The 27,010-nt window shown below is 39.0% G+C and overlaps 1 protein-coding gene across 2 annotated transcripts in view; it reads left to right on the top strand.

The window, feature by feature from the left end:
• Positions 1-1,950: 1,950 nt before the first annotated feature.
• The window catches only part of SATB2 (SATB homeobox 2), a 288,684-nt gene continuing 263,624 nt past the window's right edge, over positions 1,951-27,010 (top strand). Inside the window, exons 1-2 of one of the 2 annotated variants that reach the window (XM_049106485.1) lie at positions 1,951-2,110; positions 18,977-19,059. The gene's annotated coding sequence lies outside the window, so the exon portion shown is untranslated. The remainder of the gene's footprint in view (positions 2,111-18,976; positions 19,060-27,010) is intronic. The other variant, XM_049106488.1, reaches the window with a different exon arrangement.

Genomic DNA, 27,010 nt, shown 5'->3' with positions numbered 1-27,010 from the left:
AAAATTTAAAAAGGCATTCCCGGGGAGCACCACCTTCCCTGCAAAACCAACTAGAAATTGACGTCTCTAATTCCATCTGAACTCCGAATAATCTGGTTTTTCAAATATGTGAGGTAACACAGTTTTCAAAAATATTATGAAACTTGAACTTCTTTTCACTTGATCTAAAACCATTCTTTCCCTAGATCCGGTAATCTGAGTTTAGATGAATGGGTATTGACACCTCTCATGATTTCACTTTGATCAGCTTTCATCTTTCCAGAGAGAAATGTGTTACTTTTACAGTCTAGTCTCAGCAGAGAAACCCCTTAAAACCCAGGATCATTTCCCCATAGTTCTCTATGGATAAACTTACAGTCTGTGTTGTATTTCTTGAGATGCAGCGACCAGAACTGCATGTTGCCCTCCAGGTGGGAATAAGCGCTGTCGTCGTCGTACAAGAGTAACCTAACACCTGCTGCCCGCTGCCAGCTTCTCCCCGGACTTGGCCTTTTAGAATCTAAGCAAGGTTGTCTGTCATGTTTCTAATGAGAGTCATTTGAAAGAAGACCCCAATAGCCTTCAGACCCCTGAAGATAGAAATGTGAGTGCCTTGGTCTCATCGGAACATGCATTCCGCCGACATAAGCAGCTACGAATCAGTAGCATGGGGTGTGATGGGTAATGGGAGATTTAGAGTCAGTCTAGCATTTGTGAAGTCTTTCCAGGGAAAATCTTAAATTTTACTTATTAAAATCAAGAGGTAGAATTTTCCAAAGTGTTAGACTTTGTTGAAGCGTGAATCCCGACATAGTTTAATTTAATTGTATGTAAGCTCTAGGATTAGTTTGGGGCATATTACAAAGTAGCCGATGATCACTGTTTTCTTACTCTAGGCCTGGCACATCTGTTACTGATTTCTTCTGCCAGGAAAGGTGACAGCAATCTAAGTTGGGGGGTGGGGGCGGGGGGTGCCTAGATTGGGATAATTCTGTATTGATGTGTTCGAGGGGGAAAAAAAGAAAGTTCCATCAGCCGGGCACTGATGTGGCTCAGACTCCCCCTTCCACCCACCCCTTTCTCCGAGGCCACCGCCAGCTCACCCTGCATTTCTCATGTTGATTATAAGTGAAGCTTCGACAAGGGGGCATTCTGGGTATCAGACGACCGCATTATAATTCTACTGAAAAGTGTCCTTATTGTTTCTAAATTACTGGTTACAGTGAGCAGCCCTGGTGACTTGAGGGGAGGAGGCATTTGGAACAAACACATTTAGCCTTGAAGCTGGTCTTTGGAGAAGGCAGAGAGTGGCCGAGATCACCTGTGTACCTCAATATGCTAAGTGGCTTTTGCTGGGGAAGGAGCGGGCCTCGTTAGGTTACTTAATTGCAAATCATCTACATATCAGGAATCACTGCGCAACCCAAACTGAATTTACACCTCATAGACCGCAGGTAGCACACGTGTCCTACTGCTCCACGAGCCAGCGGAGCCATCCTTTAATTTTTTGTGTTGTATTTTCCCGACTGAAGGCCGGGCTGTGGGCTGCACGTCTCCAGCCTCCAGGAGCTCCATTCTGCTGAATTGCCTCGGCGGCACCTAGATCCCAAAGCGAAGGCAAGAAAGGAAGCGTGTCCCTGCAGATCTGCCCCTCTTCGGGCTGTGCTCCCGGAGAGGCTGGTGCACGCAGTGCCCCTCGGGCCCGAGCGTGTCCGTGGCTCTTTCCTATGGTCCCCGCGTGCGCCCAACAGCCCTGCACCCGGGTGAGTCTGGGTCATCAGTCCCCCGCCCACTGTCTTCCGTTGACTTGCCTGGTTCCAAGACCTTCTTTAATTCCCCAGAATCTTTTAATTCTGTTTATTGAGTCACAAAGGCAAGTGACACCTCTTAGGAACGAGGGATGTGATCCAGGTTATGGCAGGTTCTGAATAATAGTGGACTCAAGAAGCAAAACTGGAACGTCGTCCACTGTGGGTACCGTTCCCAGCAGGTCTGGCCTCGCCCCCCGGAGGAGCCCAAAATCTCAGTTTCACTACACTATTGTGGTTGCTGTGTAATAAGAGAGGATAATAGCTAGGTTTTTTTGGTTTCAAACAACTGATTTATGATGCAAAACTGCTGAATATTTCTGGTAAGTGAATGCATTGTTCTTTTTTATTTCTCTGTAAAGTCGAGACATTGGTCATTTGACCAGAAATCCTGAGGCCCATCTTGCATTCTAGTTGGCCTTGCTGCCTCGTGCCTTTGAAAAAGCAGATGGTGGATCTTCAGTCTCCGTTCCCCCTACGCTCTTCCCCTATGCCGTTCCCTACCCCGTCCTACTGCAATCCAAGCAAGTCATGTAACATCTTTTTTTGTCAGTTTGGGTATGATAGAGGAAAACAGAGAGCTTTTGAAATTTGCTCTGAACACAAAGAACCCCAAATCAGCTGTTTTGAATTAAAGGTTGAATTTCTTTCATGTTTTAGAGATCAGAGCATTGAGAATTATGTGTATAAAAGCTTAAAGAATTAAGTAAGCTTTGCAAATGTTGGTACGTGGTCATTATGTCACATGTATATATGTTGGGAGTGGGATGGAAGGAAACAGAAAAGTGTAGAAATGGGGGCAGGAGGCGAATGACACTAAGGAAAATAGGCAGCTTCTCGGAAAGATGAATGCATGTGATGTGCGCAAAACTAAGGAGCAGAGGCAGCTTCACCTGCCTGTCTCAGGTGCCCTGGCTAGGCCTTCAGCGAGGAGCTTAATTCACTCATTACAATAGGCTCCCGAGGCCTCTCTCTGCAGGCGTCCAGCTGGACTGTTAAGTGAAGATGTAAGCCTGCCCTGGAGACGCAGGAGTGACCCTGGGTCCCACGCTACAGACACAGACGGGGTTCTGGTCCCCGCTCTCCTGCCAACCAGTTAGAGGAATTCTCAGGTCTTTGGGGTTTTAATTTCTTCTTCTGGAAAAATGAGAATCTGGGCCTGAATAATGTCAAAAAATCTCCCTCAGCTGTAAGAATCTAAGAGCTTCTGTATTTCTTGGCTGCTCTGAAGAGGCTGTACAAGCCAGAGAGAGAGAGACTTCTGGCAGCTAGAATTAAACAGGCCTGTAGCTGAACGTTGACTGGGGCTAAAGCACAGAGGTCGAGTACAAGGATATTTTGCTGCCTCTTTCGGGAATGCTAGAGCCACAGGACAAGAATTTTAAAAGCACCTGTTCACATGTGAATGTGCACACACACACAGACATGTCCTCTTGCTCGTAGATCTTTAAACATATGTTATATTCATTAGTTGTATTAATTTTTAGAAAGGCATTCTCAGAGAAATTCAAATTAGGGAGCAGTGTGCTGAGAGACGACCAAATGCACATTCAGAATCCCGCAGCACATACTATTTTGGCCAAGTAAATGAATCTGGTTGATCTCAGTGTTTCCTAATAAATGATGGAGCCAATACCTATGTTCTAGGTGCTTTGTTAGAATTAAACAAGGTTGCGTATTCAAAAGTGCGTCATAAGATCTACAATCTGCACAGGCATTGGTACTGCCCAATCATTACAGCCATGGCTACAGCTGAAACCCAGAGCATTGCCTGTAAAGTGTGCTCTTATGAGTCAAAAACCCTCTCCAAACCATTTTGGAACGCACAGGCTCTATTAATTCAGCCAGAGGCGTTGCAGAGTGTTCTGAGGAAACTCTGAGCCTCCACAAACCATCTCCTGTCCACCTAAAATGACAAAACCATGCTGATAGGAGCAACGAACTAAAATGTCAACACTCACATTTTACAGTTTAGAAAACCAAAGTCTCCACAGAGATTAAATGACATAATCAAGGTCACATAACCAGTTGGCAGCAGCACCCAGGTTAGAATCCTGGACTCCTGCTAACCAGTTTTCTCCTCTCTCTCTCTCTTGTTAACTTTTCTTTTCTTTTTTTTTTTCTTTCAAAGATTTTATTTATTCCTGAGAGACACAGAGAGAGGCAGAGGCCCAGGCAGAGGGAGAAGCAGGCTCCCTGTGGGGAATCCAATGTGGGACTCGATCCCGGAACCGTTGGATCCACCCTGAGCCAAGGGCAGACGCTCAACCACTGAGCCACCCAGGCATCCCTTTTTTAACTTTTCTATGCTAACATAATTTTAGCTAAATCTAGTAAACTTATGGGAGTTACCCTTGGGTTGAGTGACCGTACGTAGATACTTGGTATTCATTACTTAAAATGTTGGAGGAAAAATAAAATAGACCATTGCAAGCAAAGCCAAATCAGAGCAAAGAGGCTAATATTTGTCTCCATAGCCTATATCTATTAGTTTATAATAGATAGTCTGTATTTCTCTACATTCCTAAATGCCCCCTAACATGCCCCTGAATATAGGGGGACACTGGACACATGTTGATTCAGCAGTTACCAATGGATAAGTGGATTCTTTCTAAAATTTTACTTTGGGTCCAAGATTTATCTAAATATGTCACTGTTTAGACCACTAAAAAAAATATGGTATAAAACTTCTGATTCTCATTTCACAATATGTTAATCTTTCTTTATTTATTCCTCCCAAATGTTTTTAAAACAATCTCTCCCTGGGACAATTGGATCTTGCATATCCTGTCAAATTTTAGTAGAAAGCAAATTTTTATAACCAAATTATAAAGCTTTCAACACTGAGGCTTATTTATGATGGAAACATTGACGGAATGTTAACTGTAATGGCTTCAGGGATACGTGTGCCAGTGAGGTAGAATTTCCAAGATGGGCAAATGCCGAAATTATTTAGTAGCTATTTAATGTCCCTCCTCTCCATTTCAAAGCTCTCGGATCCATCTTTGGAATGAATTTTTAGACTTGACATCAACTCTACTGTACCCACCCCTCTTGAAAAAGAGACCTGAATGTTTGCAGATTTTTTAAGCTGTAAGATTTGTTCTTGTTTCCCCAATAATTGATCAAAAAAGCAAGACAGAGCAGAACAGTATCCTGTGGCCGTCTGAAGCTTGATCTTAAATATAGCTCTCATTGACTGGGATTAAATATTCCAGAAGAGAGTAACATTTTGCTCTTACCTCTGAACCACAATTGGGAGTGGATGGGGAAGCTTTAAAAAAAAAAAAAATCCTTCCTTTAAAAAAAATTACATCTGGGGCAGCCTGGGTGGCTCAGCGATTTAGCACTGACTTCAGCCCAGGATGTGATCCTGGAGACCCGGGATTGAGTCCCCCATCGGGCTCCCTGCACGGAGCCTGCTTCTTCCTCTGCCTGTGTCTCTGCCTCTGTGTGTGTGTGTGTGTCATGAATAAATAAATAAAATATTTAAAAAAAAATCACATCTGAGCTTAAACCTGAGTGGCTATGAATTAAATTTCTCTGGGAAGCCAGACAACTTTTCACCTATTTGGCTAACAACAGAAATTCCTAGTACCTCTCTTTCCAAAGTCTTAACAGCCTTCACAGACCCAGATTAAGCTTTATAATAAAAATTTAAAAATAAATGAATAAAATGTGCCTGAGAAATCGAGCCTCTGATGAAAATAACAACCCCTTGCATAAAGCTCTTGGTGGCCTAGGGACCTGAGCGCGGGAATCCCAGGTTGGTCTGAACAGACAATCAAGCGAGGATTCCATTAAGGCCTGGAACTGTTCGTGGGCTTCGTAGCAGCCACAACCCCCTGATCTGGTGTAGAATGAGGAAAGAACATGGCACAAAAGAAGGAGCAACTGGAAAGAGCAAGCGTGTCCAGCTGCTAACTCCCAGGTCAGGGGACCCCAGGAGACCCCAGAGAAGGCCGCTTAATACGCAGGCGTATGTTTGAGAGCTCTTTCCTCTTGGGCCTGTGGAAGAGATGCTGATACCAACTGTACGGAGAGGAGGAAGGAGGAAGAGACCCTAGACCTCCCTGTCGGGGAAGGAGCCCGAAGAGCAGCAGGCGCCTTGCGGAGAAGCAGAGCTGGTAAGAGGAGAAGCTCCCCAGGTGAGCTCCCTTGGCCAGGCTGACAGTCCCCAACAGAGGACGAAGGGGAAAAGAAGGGACAGACTTGAATGTAGACACATGATTTCTAGGAGCTTTGGTGGGTCTGAGAAGTACCATCCGCTTGATCTAGTAATCGTGTCTTTTTTGCAAGTACAGTCCTTTGACTAATGTGTGCTTTTTAGGACCTCAGTCCTAGCTGCCTCTCTGTTCCGTAAGGCCACCAAGCCATCTCATTTATCAAATAATTTGCACTGAAACAGATGAAAGAATAACGGAGAAGGAAAACAAAACCTCTTTGATGTGTTCCTTTATCAGGAATGTGTGTCGAAGGTCAAAAAAGCGGTGCTCCGGAGTCTCTTAAACATGACATTGTCGTAATATAAAAACTGACTTACTGACTTAGGTTATTTGGAGAGTTAAGTGCTTGTGTTATTGCAAATTAAACTAATTAGTATCATTTCCTGACAGCTGCAGCAAGTGTTAGCAATTCCACGATTTCTCTCCAGCCGCTCCTGCGGGATGCACAGAGAGGAGACAGATTTGTGATTTAATGGGATGGAATCCGCTTATCATCCCAAGGGCACATCCTTCCCCTCCCGGGAGAGAACAGCTTCCCCCCTCTGCCCTCCCGGTACACCCCTTATTGTCACGCTGTTCACGCCCTGCGTGGGAAGAGGCTCGCAGATGTGGGGTGCCCGGGGTTCTGACACAGCCCGGAGATGGAAGTGTGTCAGCATCTGCAGCAGTGTCTCCCTCTTGCAATTGGGACCGCGTGCTCCTTGCTCCGAGCAGAGTTGTGGCTGCCACAGCACCTGCTGGAAAGACTCTCCTGCCGCAGCAGCTTGACTGTTAGAAAGCAGCCTTGCGAGGACCCCCCCCACACACACACACTGAAGCTTCTAGCATCTGCCTGTGAACCGCTAGAGCAAAGGGTTTTCTCCGGAGCTGATGAGCTTCTAACGGTGACTGGCGATCGAAGAGTCATGACAGATGCTTTGCAACATGAAGCCCAGGAAACCGTACACAGTGACTTCCTACCAGGCCCCAAACTCAAGGACTCGCTCTGACCAGATACCTTAGCCCCCATGTGGTCCTCAAGCAGCGAGTCTCTGTGCAGGTCAGAGACAAGCAGAAGTATGAATGGGGAAGGAGGAGAGGGGAAGAGCAAAAGAGAGTGAATGGGGGAAAAAAAATCTATGAAAATAAAAAAAAGAAAACCTGAGGATCTCTGACAACTGCGTCGTAAGGTGTTCAGACCATGATGAGCTCTCACGGCCTCACTCCTGGTTTGGCTCCTGACTTGGACTGATGCTGATTCTCCAGCCCATACTTCAGACAGCAGCACAGGACACAGCAACACCCCGGGGCTTTTTAAGGTGACCTGGTCCAGAGGTGAAAGAGGGGGCTGCGAGCAAGGGCAGGGACGGAGGGACATCTCCTCTGCCCCCAAAGACACACACTGTACAGTTATTGTATAAATAACCGGCCCTCCTACAAATGATCCAACACTTCGATCAGATCTCAGGAGCAGTTCATTGTGTTCTCTTCATGGTTTAGGGTTATTTTTCTGCTCAGGACAGAGTGAGGATGGCCTGAGAGGGAGTAGTGGGACAGGAAAGTAGACTCGCCAGCTACATATCATTGGTGAAAATGGGATCTCTGAGCCTGGTATAGGTGATTTGTTAAGCTCCGTGGTGGTGGTGGTGATGGGCAGCAGGATTAAGAATCACTGGCATAAAGGAACTAGGGTCAGCACGTCTGGAAAAGAGTCTGGAGTGGTGAGCAGGACGGGTCTTTTAAAATCTCCAAATTGTTGTTGAAGGCAAGGAGAGAACCAGAAATGCTCAACTGAGTTGAGCTCAGCAACTCAGTTTCCAGAAAGACCTCCTAGAGGGACGCACATGTAAGGGTACCAGGATACTGGTTGTACTACTATTCGCAATAGCCAAAGACTATACAAAAGCCTTAAGAGGCAATCAGTAAAATAGCTCACGTGCAACCACACAATGAAATACTATACAAAAGTCAAGAGTATAGTAAAAGTCAAGAAGAATGAGGCAGATCTGTAGATGCTAAGACCAGCCTTAAGATAACATTATTAACTTAAAAAAACAAGATAGAGAATAGCATATATAGTATACTATAATTTTTGTAAAAGAAATAAAAGGATATATAATGTGTTTGCATGATCATAGACTATGGAAAGCTATACAAAAATCTGGTAACTAGTTGCTGTAGTCATCTCTGGGGAGGGGATTTGAGAAAGTGGGGTTCAGAAGAGGGAGAGAGACTTTTCACCATATGCTTTCATACTGCTTGGGATGTTTTTCAAAATATATAGATTTTGTACAGTATAGATATTGCCTCTAACACTAGTTGATTCTAAAAATTAAATCTCTTTAGTAAGATATGTTCTATTATCTTAATTCTTCTAGAATGCTACACTGCCATCACATATGCAGAGTTGCATTTCTATAATGTAGGCTCCAAAAAAAACTCATCTTTTTTTTTTTTTTTTTTACATTAAACAAACTGATAATGCTATGGGTTTAATTCTTTGTGAAATCTTTGTTAAAATTGTCAGCTTTTATTGGGATATTTATCCGGTTTGATTCCATGTGATAAAATTATTGCTTTTTTAAAAGATTTTTTTATTTGAGAGAGAGAGCACAAGAAGGGGGAGCAGCAGAGGGAGAGAGAGAAGCAGGCTCACCGCTGAGCAGGGAATCCGATATGGGACTCGATCCCAGGACCCCAGGATCATGATCTGAGCTGAAGGCAGATGTTCCACCGACTGAGCCACCCAGGTGCCCCAAAACTATTGCTTATTAAGTCCTAATCTATTAGGAGCAGATTGCTTCCACGGTGCTGTGAGGACACATGAGATGAATGTCCTGGTCGTGGGACCTGGTGCCCAGGAAAGGCTCAGTTGACGGGGTTGGATGATGGAATGATGCAGGCATGGATGAAAGAGAAGGAAAAGGCAGACACTTTGAAGATTGAGTAGTGGACACTGTGAGTCCAGGCCAAAATTTTCACCAGTCGACAGCAGAAAGAATAATAAGGACACGAAGTGGGTTTTTTGAAAGCTAAGTTTATTCAATTTAAACGTCTGTCTTCAGAGATTAGGACCTTCTATGTTTGGTATGTTGGAAAGTCCTTTCTGTTATGAAATAATGTGATAATAAATAGTAATTTCTGATTTTTATTTTTTGAAGCCCCTATTTGGTAAAATAAAAGTGACAGGATGTTATGTTGAGCTCCCAAGTTTTACTGTTTGGTGATAGTGAGAGGCCAGAGGTATGGAGCAGTCAGGCTAGAATAACATGGAAAAAGGCTTTCTGTCAAGTGACTACTTTTTATTTCCCATCAGTTCTATGCAAGACGTTATTTCTAATGGAATATAAAAGAAGTCATTAGTATCTGTACATTCTCAATCTTGTTTGCTTTTTAAAAGAATAATCTAAAACTACCACTGTATTTAAAAAATTTTTTTCACTTGGGCAGAGTAACTCTTTTCTAAAATAATGATTTTAAGAAAATGAGAATTATTATTTTTTAACGATTTTATTTACTTATTCATGAGAGACACAGAGAGAGAGAGAGGCAGAGACACAGGCAGAGGGAGAAGCAGGCTCCATGCAGGGAGCCTGACGTGGGACTCGATCCCTGGTCTCCAGGATCACGCCCTGGGCTGAAGGCAGGTGCTAAACCGCTGAGCCACCCAGGGATCCCAAGAAGATGAGAATTAATTCTAAGATAGAAAACTAAAGCACCACGAGAACAGCCTTTGCCTTTGATTACAGCCCCAACTGGGAAATAGCAGCTCCCTTATGTCTCCGTGACCACCGGCACCCTTACCACCATGAAAGTCTGCTCAGTATTCAGAAGGAAAACAATATTAGATCTCTGACATCAGGTTCAATTTGTGGACAAACTGTTGACTACAGACTCTTTTTTCCCCTCAAGGATTACTTTTTTGAAGCTTGTTGGTCCAATGTAAAGTTATATGCCTGCTTTGGAGGGAACACGTAATCAAAGAGATGACCCCCAGCACACTAGGAATTACACGACTCATTGGAATCCAGTTCAATTTTAGGAGACCTCTACAGAGCATCTAGGGCAAGCCAGCTAATGATCCCAGGCATCCAGGATGCAGAAGGAATGACACCTGGCCCCTGTCTGATCTGAGACTGCTTACAGTCCACCCAGGATTCATGCATGCATATCATTAAGCATAACCTGTGTTCTGCTAGAAACAAGATAAAGTACTGTGGACAGTCAAGGGTATGAAAGTGGGTAATTCCACCTGCGACAGGGAAGGTTTTAGAGAGATGGCTGCTTTTAAACTAGATCTTAATGAGTGAAGGGTGAAAAAGACATTCTTTGCTGTAATGGCAGTTACAGCGGACACTGGATTTACCTATTTACGAGTTTGTTTTCTCCAGGGAGATGTGAGCACCGTAGGCCAAGGGCTCCGTCTTCCTCTTTTTTGCATCTCCCTAGCACTTGACACCAGGGCTGCCACATAGCAAGGGCTCAGTAGGTGAATGAAGGAATTGGCTAAAGCTACAGTCTTAAAAGGCCTAGTTTAAAAAATAAAATTATAGTCCCCTAATCTCTGACATACGAGATCCAGAGGGACGGCTCTGAGGAAGCTTTAATACATAATACATATGTTATGATTCCTCAACTACCTAACAAAGGCGCATGAACAGTTTTGCAACGTGCTTTCTGAATTTGTGCGGAAATTTATTTATCATCATCTTGTCCTTCGTGATGAGATATCAAACTTTTCTGGGCCCGAGCAGCATTTGGCGATTTGACCTTACCTGAGGCTAATGACTTCGTACAGCTTAAAAGAGGGTGTAAAATAGACATTCAGTAAATGTAGTTGATTGATGGTGTTGTTTCTATAAAAGTTAAACACATCCCATTTAAAAGAAAGTTCTTTGTTATATCTTTCCACTGGCAAGAGGAGAAAGATCTTCTTCCTCCCCTCCTTCCCATCATCCTATTCTTCTTTCTTGCCTCCCCCACTCCTCCTCCTTTTCTCTTCTTTCTTTCCCTTCTTCTGTGTTTTCTTAATTTGGGAGAGATTATTCTTGCATCCCTGGTTCATTTATTCTTCATTTCCATCCCAATAGGTAGTTCTGGAATCTCCCCAGTGTACATGTTCATTGCCCATTGGATACTCCCCACATACCTACCTTCCATGCACTAAAGAGACCGAGATTGAGCCTATTTCTTTTTTTCCCCACCATATGCTGCCTTGAGTAGCACCAATAAATTCCACAGGGGTTCAGCATTGCTATTGCATATACTTATTTTAGTGATGAAAACAGAAAACACACCACTCCTCAATGCCCCCACTCCTAAGCATTGTGAAGAAATCTCACACAGGCAAAGAAAGACCTGCCTGAGCTCATGACGATACTTTCTGATTTGAGGGACCATAGGGCTTAAAAAAAAAAAGATACCTTAGACAAAGAGGTGTTTGGTTATTGGTAATGTGACGAGGATGACTATACCCTGACAACTGAACCCAAATAAACGTCATGGTTTTAAATGAGGTCAGGCCAGTTTTACTTTTCGCAGCCACGTAGAATGGTTACCTGGCTCATGCTCCTTTCTACAGGCTCTGTGATACTAGTTCACGTGGTGTTTGGCTGCCCGTTTGCAGTGTTAGAGAGGTGCCAACATCTATCTTTACACAATAGAGCAGAGAAACCATTACTCTTCTTGCCAGATGTCCATTTTTAAAATAACCTGGGTAGAAATGTAAATGACACTCGGTAACAATTTAAAACTCAGTCTGTTCTGTAAGGGAGCAGCACGTATTTCTGATGCAGTCTTCTGCAGATTCAAAAGCAACAGCGGTGACTCTAAAGGAGCACTAGTGGGCTATTGGATAATCAGCAGGTATGGTTTTATTAGCTGCCGAAGTAAGCATTAGCATTGTAGATTCACTGCAGGCCACATACGGCCCTTTTCTCAGGACTCCAGACATGGAGCCAATTATTAATTCTTTCATAAAGTAATTTACCCAGGAAGGCACATGTTAAAAAATGATTCTTATGCCAACATTTCAGTCTTTCTGAGGGTGTTTCACATTTAGACTAATGGAAATTTGGCCTGAGTTACAGGAAGGCCCCGGACAGTGGTGGTATATCATCAGAAAGTTTGTCGCTTATTAATTTTACAATGGTTATTCATTTACAGAGGAAAGCAGATAAAACATTATACTTGCAGGAACTTATTTCTACATTCTTTGCAGCAGTTCAGTAGATTAGCTAATAAGACCTTCTCCATTTCACAATTGAGAGGCAAACAGAAAGGAATGAGATAGAAGTGAAGCCTCAGCTCTTCTGATGGTTTGATATTTGCTTTGAAGAGTCTCTCTTCTAGACAACAACAACAACAACAAAAAACAACTAATGAAGACCTACTATATGGCAAGCATCTTGATAGGTGCCTTCATTTTGTGTTAAAATATTCAATCTTTTTTTCATTAAAAAAATAGTGTTTGTTTTTTACCATTACAAGAATAATACAGATATTAAGAAGAAGAAGAGAAGGAGGGAGGGAGGGAGGGAAGGAGGGGAAAGAAAGAAAATTAAATAGGAAAAATCAACTGTAATCTCCCTTTGCAGAGACAGCCAGCAAACCTCTTAGTATATATTTCCTTCTGGTCTTGTCCTTCTTTTCGTTGCATATCCTTCCAAACTTTTACTTGGATGCGTTCACAATGCACATAACGTTCTGTAACCTGCTTTTTTCACCTAAAAAGTCATGCATATTTTTTTCATGATAGTATATACAGATTTTGCCTTATTATTAAACGATTCACGTGCATTGTTTTAATCGAGTAATCAGGAGAAAGCAAAAGAAGTTACACTACATGGGAATAATGAGTGTTAAGTCAACATAATTCTAGATATTTCCTCTTCCTGTATCTACAGTCTCCATTATTCTCTTAAACGATTGTAATATGTAGTTTAGGTAACCAGCTGTCTATGAATGATTATTCTTGTCACAGTTTTGTTATTACCATGTGCAAATATAATTCACTGTGCATTTATCTATTAATTTCTGTAGGTTGAATTTCTAGGAACAAAATTTCTGGATCAAATTTTAATACATAACTGCCAAATTGCCTTCGAGAAAGGTGATTCTTTTTAAATCTCAGTGTTGCCAATTTATATAATCAGTGAATGTGAGCATCTTTTCATATGTTTATAGGTCATTTGGACTTCTTTTGTGACTTGCTTATTCATGTTTTTTGTCCATTTCTTTTCCACCGTGTTTATCTTTTTAAATAGTTCTTCTTTTTAAATAGTTGATCTGAAAAAAAAAAAAAAACAAAACAAAAAATAAATAGTTGATCTGTAAGAGATCTTTATGTACTTGGGAAAATACTTCGTTGTCAAGTGTGTTTCAGTTATTTTCTTGTTTGTTGTTTGTCCTTCAGCTTTGTTTATGTCACTCTCATCATAAAACAGTTCAGAAATTTTGTGTTATCCAATCTTTCCTGTCATTTCCTTTAAGGCTCTTCAATATCAGTCATAGTGTCCCATTATTTAAAAATGTATCTTACATATTCTTTCTTTTAACTCTTAAAATACTTGAAATAATTATAATTTTCTGTAATCTGTTTTTGTATACGATTTGAGAGGTATATATGGTTTATATGTTTTTTATATACGACAAACATTTTTTTCACCATATGATACCATTTGTCTGCAAATTACTGATCTGAAATATTACTTTTTTCATAGAGTAAATGCCTACATATTCTGTTGTTTGTTTCTAGATTATCTTATTTCCAGGAGAGTGAGCTGGCTCCTGTTCCTGTATTGTTGCCTTGCCATATCAATCACTGCTGCTTTAGAGTATATTTTATTATATGGAAGGAGAATTTTTCTATCTGGATTTTTCTTTTTCAGAGACCTTCTTGACATTACCATGTATTTGTCTCCTATGTGAATTTTGGAGTCAAATTTTTAAGAAACCAGAAAAAAATGTCTTTGGCCTTAACTAATCTGAAGAGAAGAATTTGTAACCTTAGGCATCATCCTTATGGGTCAAAACTTATTAAAATCTGGATACTGCGTTTCGATAAAAGCTTGAGAATTCTGTAAGATTATTGAGGTAAAACTTATTTAACAAGTATTTATATGCCTGGCATAATGTTCTCCTTAATTATGAGTTTTCTACCATAAATTGGTGTAAATAAGATCTGTGACATCAGAATGCACAAGTTTGTGCTATGTTTTCTAATGTTGCATCTGAATTTAAAGTAAAATAATTCAGCAATTTTCTGTCATTCTATTACTTACCATCTAGCCATATTGGTTCCCGTGCTTTGGGGTATTGTCTGACTCAGACAACACCCACTAAATGACTATACAATGAACAGCTACAAGAAGAATCAGACAGGATTCTGCTCTGTATGCCTTTATATCACAACCAGCAGGGAAAAAATGGGAGCTCAGAATGTTGGCTTCAACATAACGGCGCTGGTGGGGAGCCCTTGGTGCTCTAAACAAGCTTCAGGATTCAGTTTATCAACTGTCAATAGGCAAATGCATGTTTTTCTTTTCCCATGATCTGATTAAAGTTGTGGTCTCTTGTAATTCATGGCATTCCATTGTATTTATTTCTGCCGGAATTTTCAGGCTGAGTTACTGTAACTAATATACCACTAAGTCTGTACTGCAAAATCCCTGACCTTTTGAATCTTCCTTTTTAGCAGAAAATTGGCATAAGAAATTTCAACACAATAAACGCTTTAATTTTTTTTCTTAATCTTGATCCAGAATCCATATGGTTCAATTTAATTATGTCAGAGGCTCTTTGCCACCAGTATCAGTTTGGATTGAGAGGTTTGGAAGATCGTGGTGATAGGGGGGAAAGAGAGATGAGATAATTCTATTTGCAGCAGATTATTCGGGGGGAAACAAAAATATGAAATGTGAAATCCTTTGGTCTTTTCTAACATAATTTGTGCCCACAGCTCAATTTGAGTACATAAATTTGCTGGCCTCCCAAACCATGTGATTTGAGAATTTTTTTCAGTCTTTCATATGTGACTGAAGAATCCTTGTGCCCACCTATCTAACAAACTATGGTCTGTTTGTAGTCATGGTCCTTTGGTGTAGAATCAGGGTCGTCGAACTTTCTGACTTTCTGTAAAGGGCCAGATAGTGAATTATTTTAGGTTTTGTGGATGGCATAAAGCCCCTGACGCTGCTGCTGTGCTTGTTGGTTTTGTTTTGTTTTGTTTTTACAAGCTCTTTAGAAATGTAAAAACCATTCGTAGTTTACAGACTGTCCAAAGACAGGTCATGGGTTGGATTTGGCCCACTGGGCTTGGTTCGCCAACACCTTTGTGGAATCATTGGAAGATAAAGTCATATACAAACCATGGGACTGTGAGATGCTGCTGATGATAATGACAATAATACCTCCCATGTTTACTCTGTTTTATAGTGTATCCTGCATATCCTTGAACCTTGTCCCATTTGATCCTCAAAATAACATTTATGGCAGACATCATTATTACTATATTAGAGAAGAGAAAACAAGCTCAGAGAAGTAGTGACTTGCCCAAAACTACACAGATGATAAGGGGGAAAGCCAGGAATGAATGCATCTTGTGATTCAAGTTTGTTGCTCTTTCTATTAAACTCATATTAAGTCAGAGAAAGCATTAGTAGAAAGAAAACATTTCTCAGACTGAGAAAGCCCCTAGCTCTTGATTTTAAGATGTCTGTCCTCTGGAGCCGCTGGGACTCTCAGATTTAATGGGAATAAAGCCCAAGAAGACACCTTCCATACTTTACCACAGTGCGGTAGCTCTAAGGGCTTAGAGAAATGACCACATCAGCTTGCAGCCAACTCAGGATTTTGGAAAATCTCTAGTTCACTCATCATTCCCATCTACATTGATAAAAATGATGTGATTTGTGCTTTAATAATGCTTTAAGAGGCTGAGCAAGGAAGTGACAGTTTAGCTCCCAGGAACATACTCCAAGATAGTGTCGTTGGATTGAGGAAGTAGAAAGAACAACTGTTCGTTTCATCAGCCTGCCAACAGGAGTCCAAGCAATGAGATATAACAGAATTGTTTGGAAAGACACGTTAACTCAACTTGTGTGGCCCAGAGGCTAATCAGAGTCTACATCATAAAGACTAGGCAAAGGTACATATGGGACTCATTCCTGCCTTTTTACGGGTTAGAGACATGAACTGTGTATCCCGTTACACAGCAGAATAACACTAGTATGGGAGCGATAAGGTCCAAGAAACACAGTAACTTTATGAATTATTGCGATATCTTTTCCACTAAACATCATAGGCCAGGGCTGTTCAGTGATATTTCTTGATTTGTATTTTTATTTGCTGTTTCCTATATTTAAAAGTGCCTATCTTTAAGAAGCCTGTCACTCTGTTACACTTCTTAAATGAGCACTACCAGAGTGCTGTGACCACTTGTGGGTTCTGCAACTTTGGAGAAAATGTGGAAACTCTGGAGAAGGTTCAGAAAAGACTATGAAAAATGAAAGTACTGGAAAAATAAAGCCTGAGAGGCAAGATTAAAGGGACTTATTTTTTGCTAAGGTTTAAGACTACTTCAGAGTGACACGCTGGGATTATTGATCACATTGAAGATTTTCAGAGGCAGGATTCAGGATAATAATTTTCTCTTTCTATTCAGAACAAAAGTGGCGAGAACAGAGTCTAGCACGTTGATTTCCAATTTGTGGACTCCAGGTCTGGTAGGAAGGACAAGGAGGGAGTTTGCCACTGAACTATTTAAAGGGCTCTTCAATTATATTTTATCAAATACTAAATACAAAAAGAATAACAATAGTTTTCTTTGGGTATGATAATTGCCATTAAAAGGGGGCTTTGTCTTTGAAAAGGCAGAGAACCACTGATTTTAAATATAGCAATGTGAGTATAGTTTAAAGATGAATTTCCTAGCAATAAGAATTATTAAGTGACAAGCACTGAAACATGCTTTGCTAGACCAATAAAATACACGAGGCTAGTACTGTTTCAAGGTAACACATGAATTTGTTCATTTACTTATTCCGTAGCCATTCACTCAGCATCATCCACATCTCAACGCCTCGAGCACTCTGCTAAACCTGGAGCTGCCATAAGGGCCAAGACACATGCAGTCTCTGGAATCATGTCACTCACGGCCTTTCAGAGACTAGAAGTGCAATCTACTAATTCATGCCCAGCACATGAGATCATTTCCATTCCTATAATTCTGTATCTTCAGGATAATAGCAAGGGTAACAGATTTTGAAAAGGAAGGGTAAATATTTGCTTGTGAGGCTTATTTCTACATTCAACATAAACTTGTAACCCATAATAAATAAAGGAACCTCCTTTAAAAACCCTGTTTTCTCTCCCATTTGTGGAACAGCTAAGGAGTATTCATTCTCCCTTCACAAATGTCACAATGAATGTTTCCATAGTCGAAAATTCTCTCCTTCCTTTCCCTCTGTTTGTTTTTTCTCCAGGGTAAGGGTGGAGATAGCTGTAGGTTTTCAGCAGTGAATTGGCCCCATTCCATAAGATGATGATTTAATCTCCAATTATTCATTGAGCTTTTAATTCACTTAGAAGTCTTTATGATGATAAATTTTCTTTAAAGAACATCATAAATTTATATCCTTAATGGACTTGCTACATGAAGTCTGTGATTACAATGTAAATGAGAGATAGTCACCTCTTTTATTTAAGGGCTGGACCCTAATAATCTTTTCTTAAAGCTTATCCTTTTCCCTTTTTCTTTTTGGTCCACTTAGTACTATCTTAAATGTTACAGACTGTACAAGGAAGAGACGAGATTCATCATCATCCGTTCTCTAGAAGTATTAGGAGCAATGCTTTCTCACTAGCTCATTAATTGACAATTCTCAAAATACCCTCTTATACACACTTAAGCCTCCAGAAACATCTAGATTTCATTCCAAATCTCTGTCTCTTATGGTGGAATCATATTTACTGAGCACTTAAATATGAGCCAGACACCGTTCCAAACGATTTACATGTATGACCTCATTTTACCATTGTAACAAGTCTATGAGATAGGTGCTATTGTCATCCTCACCATACAAATGAAGAAACGAGGGTCAGAGAGGTTAAGTAACCAATCCAGAGTCACACTGGTAATGCCACGGTGTGAGCTTTGGGAGTGGCTCTTAGCCACATACCCTGCACTATTTCTCAAGAATACAATTATTGTTTTTTTTTCCTTAAGCACAACATATAAATATTAGTCTATTTTTTTAAAGATCTTATTTATTCATGAGAGACACAGAGAGAGAGGCAGAGACACAGGCAGAGGGAGAAGCAGGCTCCCCACCAGGAGCCCGATGTGGGACTCAATCCCAGAAAAGGATCACATCCTGAGCCGCAGGCAGGCGCTCTACTGCTGAGCCACCCAGGGGTCCCTTAGTCAATTTTTTTTATTCTAGAATGCCTGGTGTGGTATATTCAACAATGAGGTACTCTACGGCAGTGAAAAATGAACTAAAGTTAATTATTAATGAAACTGAATCATTGTTACTCATTTTTCAGTGCCACTGGATGCCAGCATTTACTGGGTAACACCAGAATTTCTGCCATCCTTAGGAAGGATAAGCATTATTGTGTTCTTATTCTGAATCAGGGCAGAGATATCTATTTTTAACTGATAGGTTAGGGAATCATAGCAATGGATCTAGGATATCAACCACAGTCACTCATGCTGTCCCTTCTGGGCTTTCTAATACATTTCTGACCAAAGCTATCACTCTTGCCCCACTGTGTTTCCAGATATTCCTATAATCTTGGCTGGCTGTTTTTCTTTTCTTTTCTTTTTTTTTTTTTTTTTTTTTTTGCTTTTGAATTTTTATATTCTAGGCAATGAACTCAGGTTGGTTTACTTTTTTTCCACAGACCCTTACTTTGCTCAGTAGAGAGAATTTAGAAAATTCTAATACTATATCCGAAACAACCATTTTACTTTATCTACAGATGTGACAAAATTTTGTCATTCACTGGGGATTTCTGGGAAGCAAACTGAACAACATCAGTTGAGAACTGATTCACTCTAGCAGGTAAGCTAGGCCAAAAACTTGGCTATTGACATGGCTAGCATTATAACTATTACTATGATTTATTTGGATCTTTAGAAAGGCCTTTTGTTTCTGAAAGCAAATATAAATATTTACTCTAGAAAAGTAAGATCACAGAAAAAAAAATTACTTGTGATTAAGTCTATCAGTTCTGTTAAAGTTTTGTATTCTATCTCTCCAGTCTTTTTCTTGTCTTCTATTTTAATAAGTGGTTGAATATAAAAATTATATCCATCTACTGATAAGAACATAGGAAGTAGTAGTATAATCCTACACAAGTAGGATTGCACTGTACATAAGATATCGTAGCTCTTCTGGACTCCTAAACTCTTACTCAGTATCCCAGAAATGAACAGTTTTAAATGCCATCAATTTTTGACTGTTACTTCTCAAGCATGAGTATAAATTCAATAGAATTAGGGGCACCTGGGTGGCTCAGTGGTTGAGCATCTGTCTTTGGCTCAGATCATGGTCCTGGAGTCCCGGGGTCCGTGGTCCATAAGTCCCGCATTGGGCTCCCTGTGGGGAGCCTGCTTCTCCCTCTGCCTGTGTCTTTCTCTGCCTCTCTCTGTGTGTCTCTCATAAACAAATAAAATCTTTTTAAAAATTCAATAGAATTAAACTAACAATAGTGATCTAATCTTGCAAATGCCATTGTCATGTTCATAGATGAGACCTGGGTGTTCCAGGTGCATGGGTGACTTGAACCAAAGATAGGAGAGCACTCAGTGGCAGCCTTTTCTAGAACCCATTGGACTTAATTTGCCCCCATCTCTGACTTTCAGCCCCTGCTGCTTTTCTCCCCTGGCTATCTTCATGCTTGGAGACAAGTCAAGACTTGGAGGTAGAAAAGATAAAAAAGTGTAATTTTAAATTCTTTTCCATCACTCTCAAAAAGTCCAATCCTGAAATCATCAGTGCTGAGAGACACTGAGGAACAGGAATGAATTCATTCAATCAAACCATCTCAGTGAGTGTTTTGCTAATGAAAGTCTGGCCCTTGGTAGCCATCTACTGTGCTAGGTGCTGAGAGGAACATAGAAGGTAGATTAAACGTGATTCCTGCAAATGTATAATTTAATTAGAGAAGCAATACTAAATAAGTTCTATAATTAAAAACAATATATAAGTGCACAATTAATGTGTGTAGTGCAGATAATAAATTTATAGGAGTTCCACATCAGCCTTTATTTTAAAAGAATTTTTTCTATAAAACTTCTATAGATCCTATAGATTTTGTGTTATGAAACATTCAAGAATTAAACAGGGTTCAAATTTTATTTAAGATACTGATATTTTAACAAAATAACATCAGATTATTTAAAGTAACATTGTATTGGGGTGTCCGGATGGCTCAGTCCGTGGAGCACTCACCTCTTGATCTTGGGATTGGTGGGTTCAAACTCCACGTTGGGCATAGAGCTTGCCTGATTAAAAAAAAAAAAATTAACACTGTATTGTTTTGATAAATAAAATGTGGTATACTTAATGCATTCCAAGGGCAATGAAAATGAACTATTATTACATGTATCAATGTGGATAAATCTGAAAATCATAGCTCTAAGTAAGAAGGAGCACTTGTGGGATATATACCAGATATTATATATAGAGAGAGTTTAGGATATACAATAACTGATATATTAGTTAGGGATATATCAAGATTGGAAAACATAGAAATGGTAGGCATAAAATCAGAAGAATGGTTATCCTTGGGAGGAAGAGAGTATAATTCAGAAAAGTGCCCAAGACTTATGTATAATAATTAATTATTTCCTAATCTAGTGGTGGGTACATGGTTGCTCATTTTTATCATTAGGTGCCATATTCTTTTGTATTCATCAAAGACCTTATAATAATTTTGTTATGATAAAATACATATAAAACAAAATTTAGCATTTTAACCATTTTTAAAGTGTACAATTCAGTGGCTTTAAGCACATTTGCATTGTTGCACAACTACCCACCACTATCTATTCCAGAACTTTTTTTAGTAGTTTATGTTTTAAAACATCTTTAGGTCCACAGCAAAATTGAGTGGATGATATGGAAAGATCTCTGTAGTTCTTTCCCTACACATGTGTACCTCTCCCCATTATCAATAACCCCCACCCAAACAATACATTTGTTATCATAGATGAACCTACATTGGGTCCTTAGTTTACATTAGGGTTCACTCTTGGTGTTGTACGTTCTGTGGGTTTGGACAAATGTGTAATCACATGTGTCCACCATGATAGTATTACAGAGACTAGATTCACTGCCCTAAAAATTCTCCTGCACTCTGTTTGTAACAGTGTATTTTAAACAAAATTTTATCAAATCAAACCCAACAATATGTAAAATGGATAATACCTTATGACCATGTGGGGTTTATCCTAGGAATGCAAAGCTGATTTGACATTTGAAAATCAAACAAACTGCACAAGAATAACTGTATGATTACCCCCAGTAAATGCAGAAAGAGATTTGACAAAATCCAACATCCATTCCTGATCAAGACTCTCAGAAAACTAGGAATAGAAGGGAAATTCCTCAAACTGATAAAGGCACCTTTGAAAAACCTATAACTAGTGTCATACTTAATGGTGAAAGACTGAAAGCCTCTTTAAGATCAAGGACAAGACAAGGAACTGTCACCTCTTCTATTCAACATTCTGCTGGAGATTGCAACCTGTGCAATCAAACAAGAAAGAAAAATAACAGACACCCATGTTGGAAAGGAATAAACGAAACTGTCTTTATTCCACACAGTATATACTCATATATGAAGAAAATCTAATGGAACCTACAAACAGCTAGGAAAAGTGAATTCAGCAAAGTGGCTGCTTTCAAGAATTAATATACAAAAATCTATTGTATTTCTATATATTATCAACAATCAGAAATTGAAATTAAGCAATATTATTTATAATAACATAAAAAATATGAAATAAATTTGGCAATAAATTTGAAAGATGTGCGTACTGAGAATACACAACATTGCTTAGAGAAATTGAAGAGAATATATATTTTTTAAGATTTTATTTATTTATTCATGAGAGACAGAGAGAGAGAGGCAGAGACACAGGCAGAGGAAGAAGCAGGCTCCACGCAGGGAGCCCAATATGGGACTCGATCCTGGGACCACAGGATCACACCCTGAGTCAAGGGCAGATGCTCAATTGCTGAGCCACCCAGGCAGCCCAAATTGAAGAGAATCTAAGTAAATAAAGAGATAAATCATACTCATAGGTCAGAAGACTCAATATTGGTGTAATAATAAATAGATCAATAGAACAGAACAGAGAGTCCAGAAATAGACACATACATACATGAACAATTGATATTTTACTACAGTGCAAAGGCAATTCAGTGGAGAAAATATAGTTTTTTCAACAAATTGAAAATTCATATGCAAAGCAATGAACTCCATCCATAGTTACATACAAAAAAATTAACTCAAAATGGACCCCAGACTTAAATGTAAAACATAAAATTATAAAACTTCTAGGAAAAATCATAAAATCTTTGTGACCTTGAATTAGTCAAAGATTTCTTAAGTAAAATATGAAGAACTCTCTCAAAAATGGGCAAAAGTATTAAACAGCAATCTCTCTCTTAAAAAATAGGCAAAAGTATTAAATAGTCACCTCACCAAAGAAAATATATGGATGGCAAATAATCACATGAAAAAATACTCCTCATTAGCAATTAGAGAAATGAAAACTAAAACCAGAATGAAAAAAAAATGCTCAACAAAATATTAGTCAACTGAATCCAACAATACATTAAAATAATCATCACAATCAAGAGAGATTTATTCTAGGGATACAAGGGTAGTTCAATATTCACAAATCAATCAGTATGATATATCAACAGGAGAAAGGATAAAAACCATATGATCTTTCAATAGATACAGGAAAAGCATTCAAAAAGTATAACATCCATTCATGAGAAAAACTCTCAACAAAATAAGTTTAGAGGAAACCTACTTCAACATAATGAAGATCATATATGAACATCATACTCAGTGGTGTAAGACTGAAAAATTTCAACCCTAAGATCAGGAACAAAATGAGGATGTCCACTCTCACCATTTTTATTCAACATAGTACTGGAAGTCCCAGCCCCAGCAATCAGACAACAAAAATAAATATGCATCCAAATTGGTAAGGAAGAAGTAAAACTTTCAGTATTTGCAGATGATGTAATACTACATAAAGAAAACCCAAGACTCCACCAAAAAACTACTAGAACTGATAAATGAATTCAGTAAGTTTGCAAGATACAAGATCAGTATAAAGAAATCCATTGCATGTCTATGCACTAATGAAGTAACAGAAAGAGAAATTAAGAAAACAATCCACTTAAAATTGCACCAAAAAAATAGTAAGATACCTAGGAATAAATCTAACCAAAGAAGAAAGGATCTATATTCTGAGAACTGTAAACATTGATTAAATAATTTGAAGATGACACAAAGAAATGGAAACACATTCCGTGCTTATCAGTTGGAAAAACAAATATTAAAATGTACTACCCAAAGCAATCTACACATTTAATGCAATACCTATCAAAATACCAACAGTATTTTTCACAGATCTAGAACAAACAATCCTAAAATGTGTATGAATGGAACCACAACAGATCCCAAATAGTCAAAGCAATCTTGAAAAAGAAGAACAAAACTGGAGGTAACACAATCCCAGATTTCAAGATATACTGCAAAGCTGTAATAATCAAAACAGTATGGTGCTGACACAAAAATCAACACATTGATCAATGGAGCAGATAGAAAGCTCAGAAATAAACCCACAATTATATGGTCAATTACTCTTCAACAAAGGAGGTAAGAACATCCAATGGGAAAAAGATGATGTTGGGAAAACTGGACAGCTATATGCAAAAGAATGAAACTGGACCAGTTTGTTGCAGCATACATGAAAATAAACTCAAAATGGATTAAGGACCTATATGTGAGACTTGAAACCATAAAAATCCTGAAAAAAGAACACAGGCAGTAATTTCTCTGACATTAGCCTTAGCAAGATTTTTCTAGGTATGTGTTTTGAGGCAAGGGAAACAAAAGCAAAAATAAACCATTGGGGCTACATCAAAATAAGCAGCTTCTGCGCATCAAAGGAAACAATCAACAAAATGAAAAGACCTACCGAATGGAAGAAGACATTTACAAATGACAAATCTGATAAAGAGTATCCAAAATACACAAAGAAATTTTACAACTTGGGGTACCTCAGCGGCTCAGTCGATTGAACATCTGACTCTTGCTTTTAACTCAGGTTGTGATCTCAGGGTCATAGGATCAAGCCCTGTGATGGGCTCCACACTCAGCATGGAATCTGCTTAAGATTCTCTCTCTGTCTCCTTCTGCCCCTGCTTGTGCTCACTCTCTCAATAAAGGAAAGAAAAAAGGAAAGAAGGAAAGAAAGAGAGATAGGAAGAAAGAAAGACTTAAACAGTTCGATACCAAGAAAAACAAATAACCCAGTTAAAAAATGGCAGAAGACATGAACAGATATTTCTCCAAAGAAGACTTCCAGATGGCCAACAGACACATGAAAAGATGCTCAGTGTCACTCATCATCAGGGAAATGCAAATCAGAACCACAATGAGCTATCACCTCACACCTGTCAGAATGGCTAAAATTAAAAACACAAGAGACAACAAATACTGGTGAGGATGTGGAGGAAAAGGAGCCCTCATGCACTGTTGGTGGGATTGCAAACTATTGCAGCCGCTACTCTGGAAAACAGTATGGAGTTTCCTCAAAAAATTAAAAATAGAATTACCATATGATCCAATAATTCCACTACTGTGTATTTATCCAAAGAATACCAAAACACTATTTCAAAAAGATACATGCACCCCTATGTGTGTTGAGGCATTATTGTTGAGGTAAATATGGATGCAACCCAAGTGCCCATCAGTACATGAATAAATAGAAACGAAGTGATATATACACACAATAGAATATTACCCAGCCATAAAAAAATGAAATATTGCTGCTTGCAACAACATGGGTAGATCTAGAGGGTATAATGCTAAGGAAAATAAGTCAGTCAGAGAAAGACAAATACCATATGATTTCACTCATATGTGGAATTTAAGAAACAAAACAAAGGAAAAAAGAGACAAACCAAAAAACAGACTCTTAACTATAGAGAACAAATTGATGGTTACCAAAGGGGAGGTGGATGGGGGATGGGTGTAATACATGAAGGGAATTAAGGGTACACTTATTGTGATGACCACTGAGAAATGTATAGAATTCCTGAATCCATATATTGCACATCTGAAACTATATAACACTGTATGTTAACCCTACTGGAATTAAAAAAAAAAAAATTTAAGTATGCAGTTACTGGAAAAAAAAAAACATCAAAACAGAATGAGAAATCTCTATATATCTATAAAATGTCTAAAATTGAAAAGACTGACAATACCAAATGTTGGTGAGGATGAGGAGCAACTTGAACTCTCAGATTGTAGTGGGAATAGAAGATGGTCCAAATAGAAGAATATTTAGAAAATATTTTGCCAGTCTCTAAAATTTAAACACCCACCTACCATATGAATCAGCTATGACATTCGTAAGTACCCCCAAGGAAAAGAAAATGTCTATACAATGATTTGTACGTGAATGTCTAGTGCAGCTTTACTTGTAATAGTCAAAAACAGGACACAATGCAAACGTCCATCGACACTTGGATGTGAATGGATACACAAAATGTGGTATATCCATATAATGGAATGGCAATAAAAAGGGATAAGCTACTGATACATGCAACAACATGAATGTATCTCAAAATAACTGTGCTAGGGATGAATGAAGCCAGAAAAACAGTATATTACTATGTTGTTCCATTCAAGTAAAACTGTAGAAAATGCAAACTAAACTATAGTGATGGCTGATAAATTGTTACACTGAGCACAGGATAGGGAGAACTTACAAAGGAAGGGGCACAAGAAAATTCAGGGAGAGTTGAAACTGTGTTCACTATCTTCATAGTAATTGTGATAATTTGACTAGATGGTGTTTATACATATATGTATAAATCACATGTATATATATATATCTCACACAAATCAAGTTATAAAAATGTGCAATTGACATGCAATTTATTGTATGTCAGTTATACACCAATAAAACTGCCAAAATTTGTGTAGTTTCTATGACTTTGTGCCCTTAATCATTCCAGTTAACCAAAGTCTCTAATTATGTTTAAAATGCTCACATTTTCATCCCAATGACACTAACCATAATTGGAAAATTGAAAATTCATTAACTGCATTGTGAATTATTTTTAAGTACAGAGCACAAAATGAGCAATCATTTATTAAAATGATGCCCTTAAAAACAGCTCTGAAATTATATATAGCCAGACAATAAAAATATAATAGGAATCACATTATGTGAAATGCAAACTGGAATATAAAATAAAAAATATGTACCTGTCCAAGCAAAAATGTACATTGAGGCTCTGCATAAAATCCCGAAGAAGCTTTTTTCTTGGTGTGGTTCTAACCCTACGATGAAAAATATCTTTTCCTAAAGTGTATAATTACCCTCTATCACTCTTAAATCTCCTCTGGTGTCTAAGCTCGCTTAATAACGGTGAACAGATGAGCAGAAATTAAAAATAAAGGCCTTCTACCAATTTAGCACCCCGCACATAATGTACCTATAATGATAGTTTGATTGCCGGTGCCCATTATTTTGTTGCTGCCTCTTTTATTTTTTTCCCTATTACTGCACCAGAGCCCTGAGTCTCAAAAAGAATGCAGCATCCAGTTGTATAAAACCAGAGCGATTTACATGAACACTGGCTTTCTCCTGTATTAGAAAGATGCATAGAACAAAACAGAAAACATAATGTAATGCCACGTGGACCATTTAATGTTCATTGCACCGTTCACTTAAATATCATATTA

The sequence above is a fragment of the Canis lupus genome, chromosome 37 (assembly GCF_003254725.2).
Source record: "Canis lupus dingo isolate Sandy chromosome 37, ASM325472v2, whole genome shotgun sequence".
In the NCBI taxonomy this organism is placed as follows: Eukaryota; Metazoa; Chordata; class Mammalia; order Carnivora; family Canidae; genus Canis; species Canis lupus.
The sequence above is the reverse complement of the archived record's forward strand: the minus strand, read 5'-3'. Positions and strand labels throughout refer to the sequence as shown.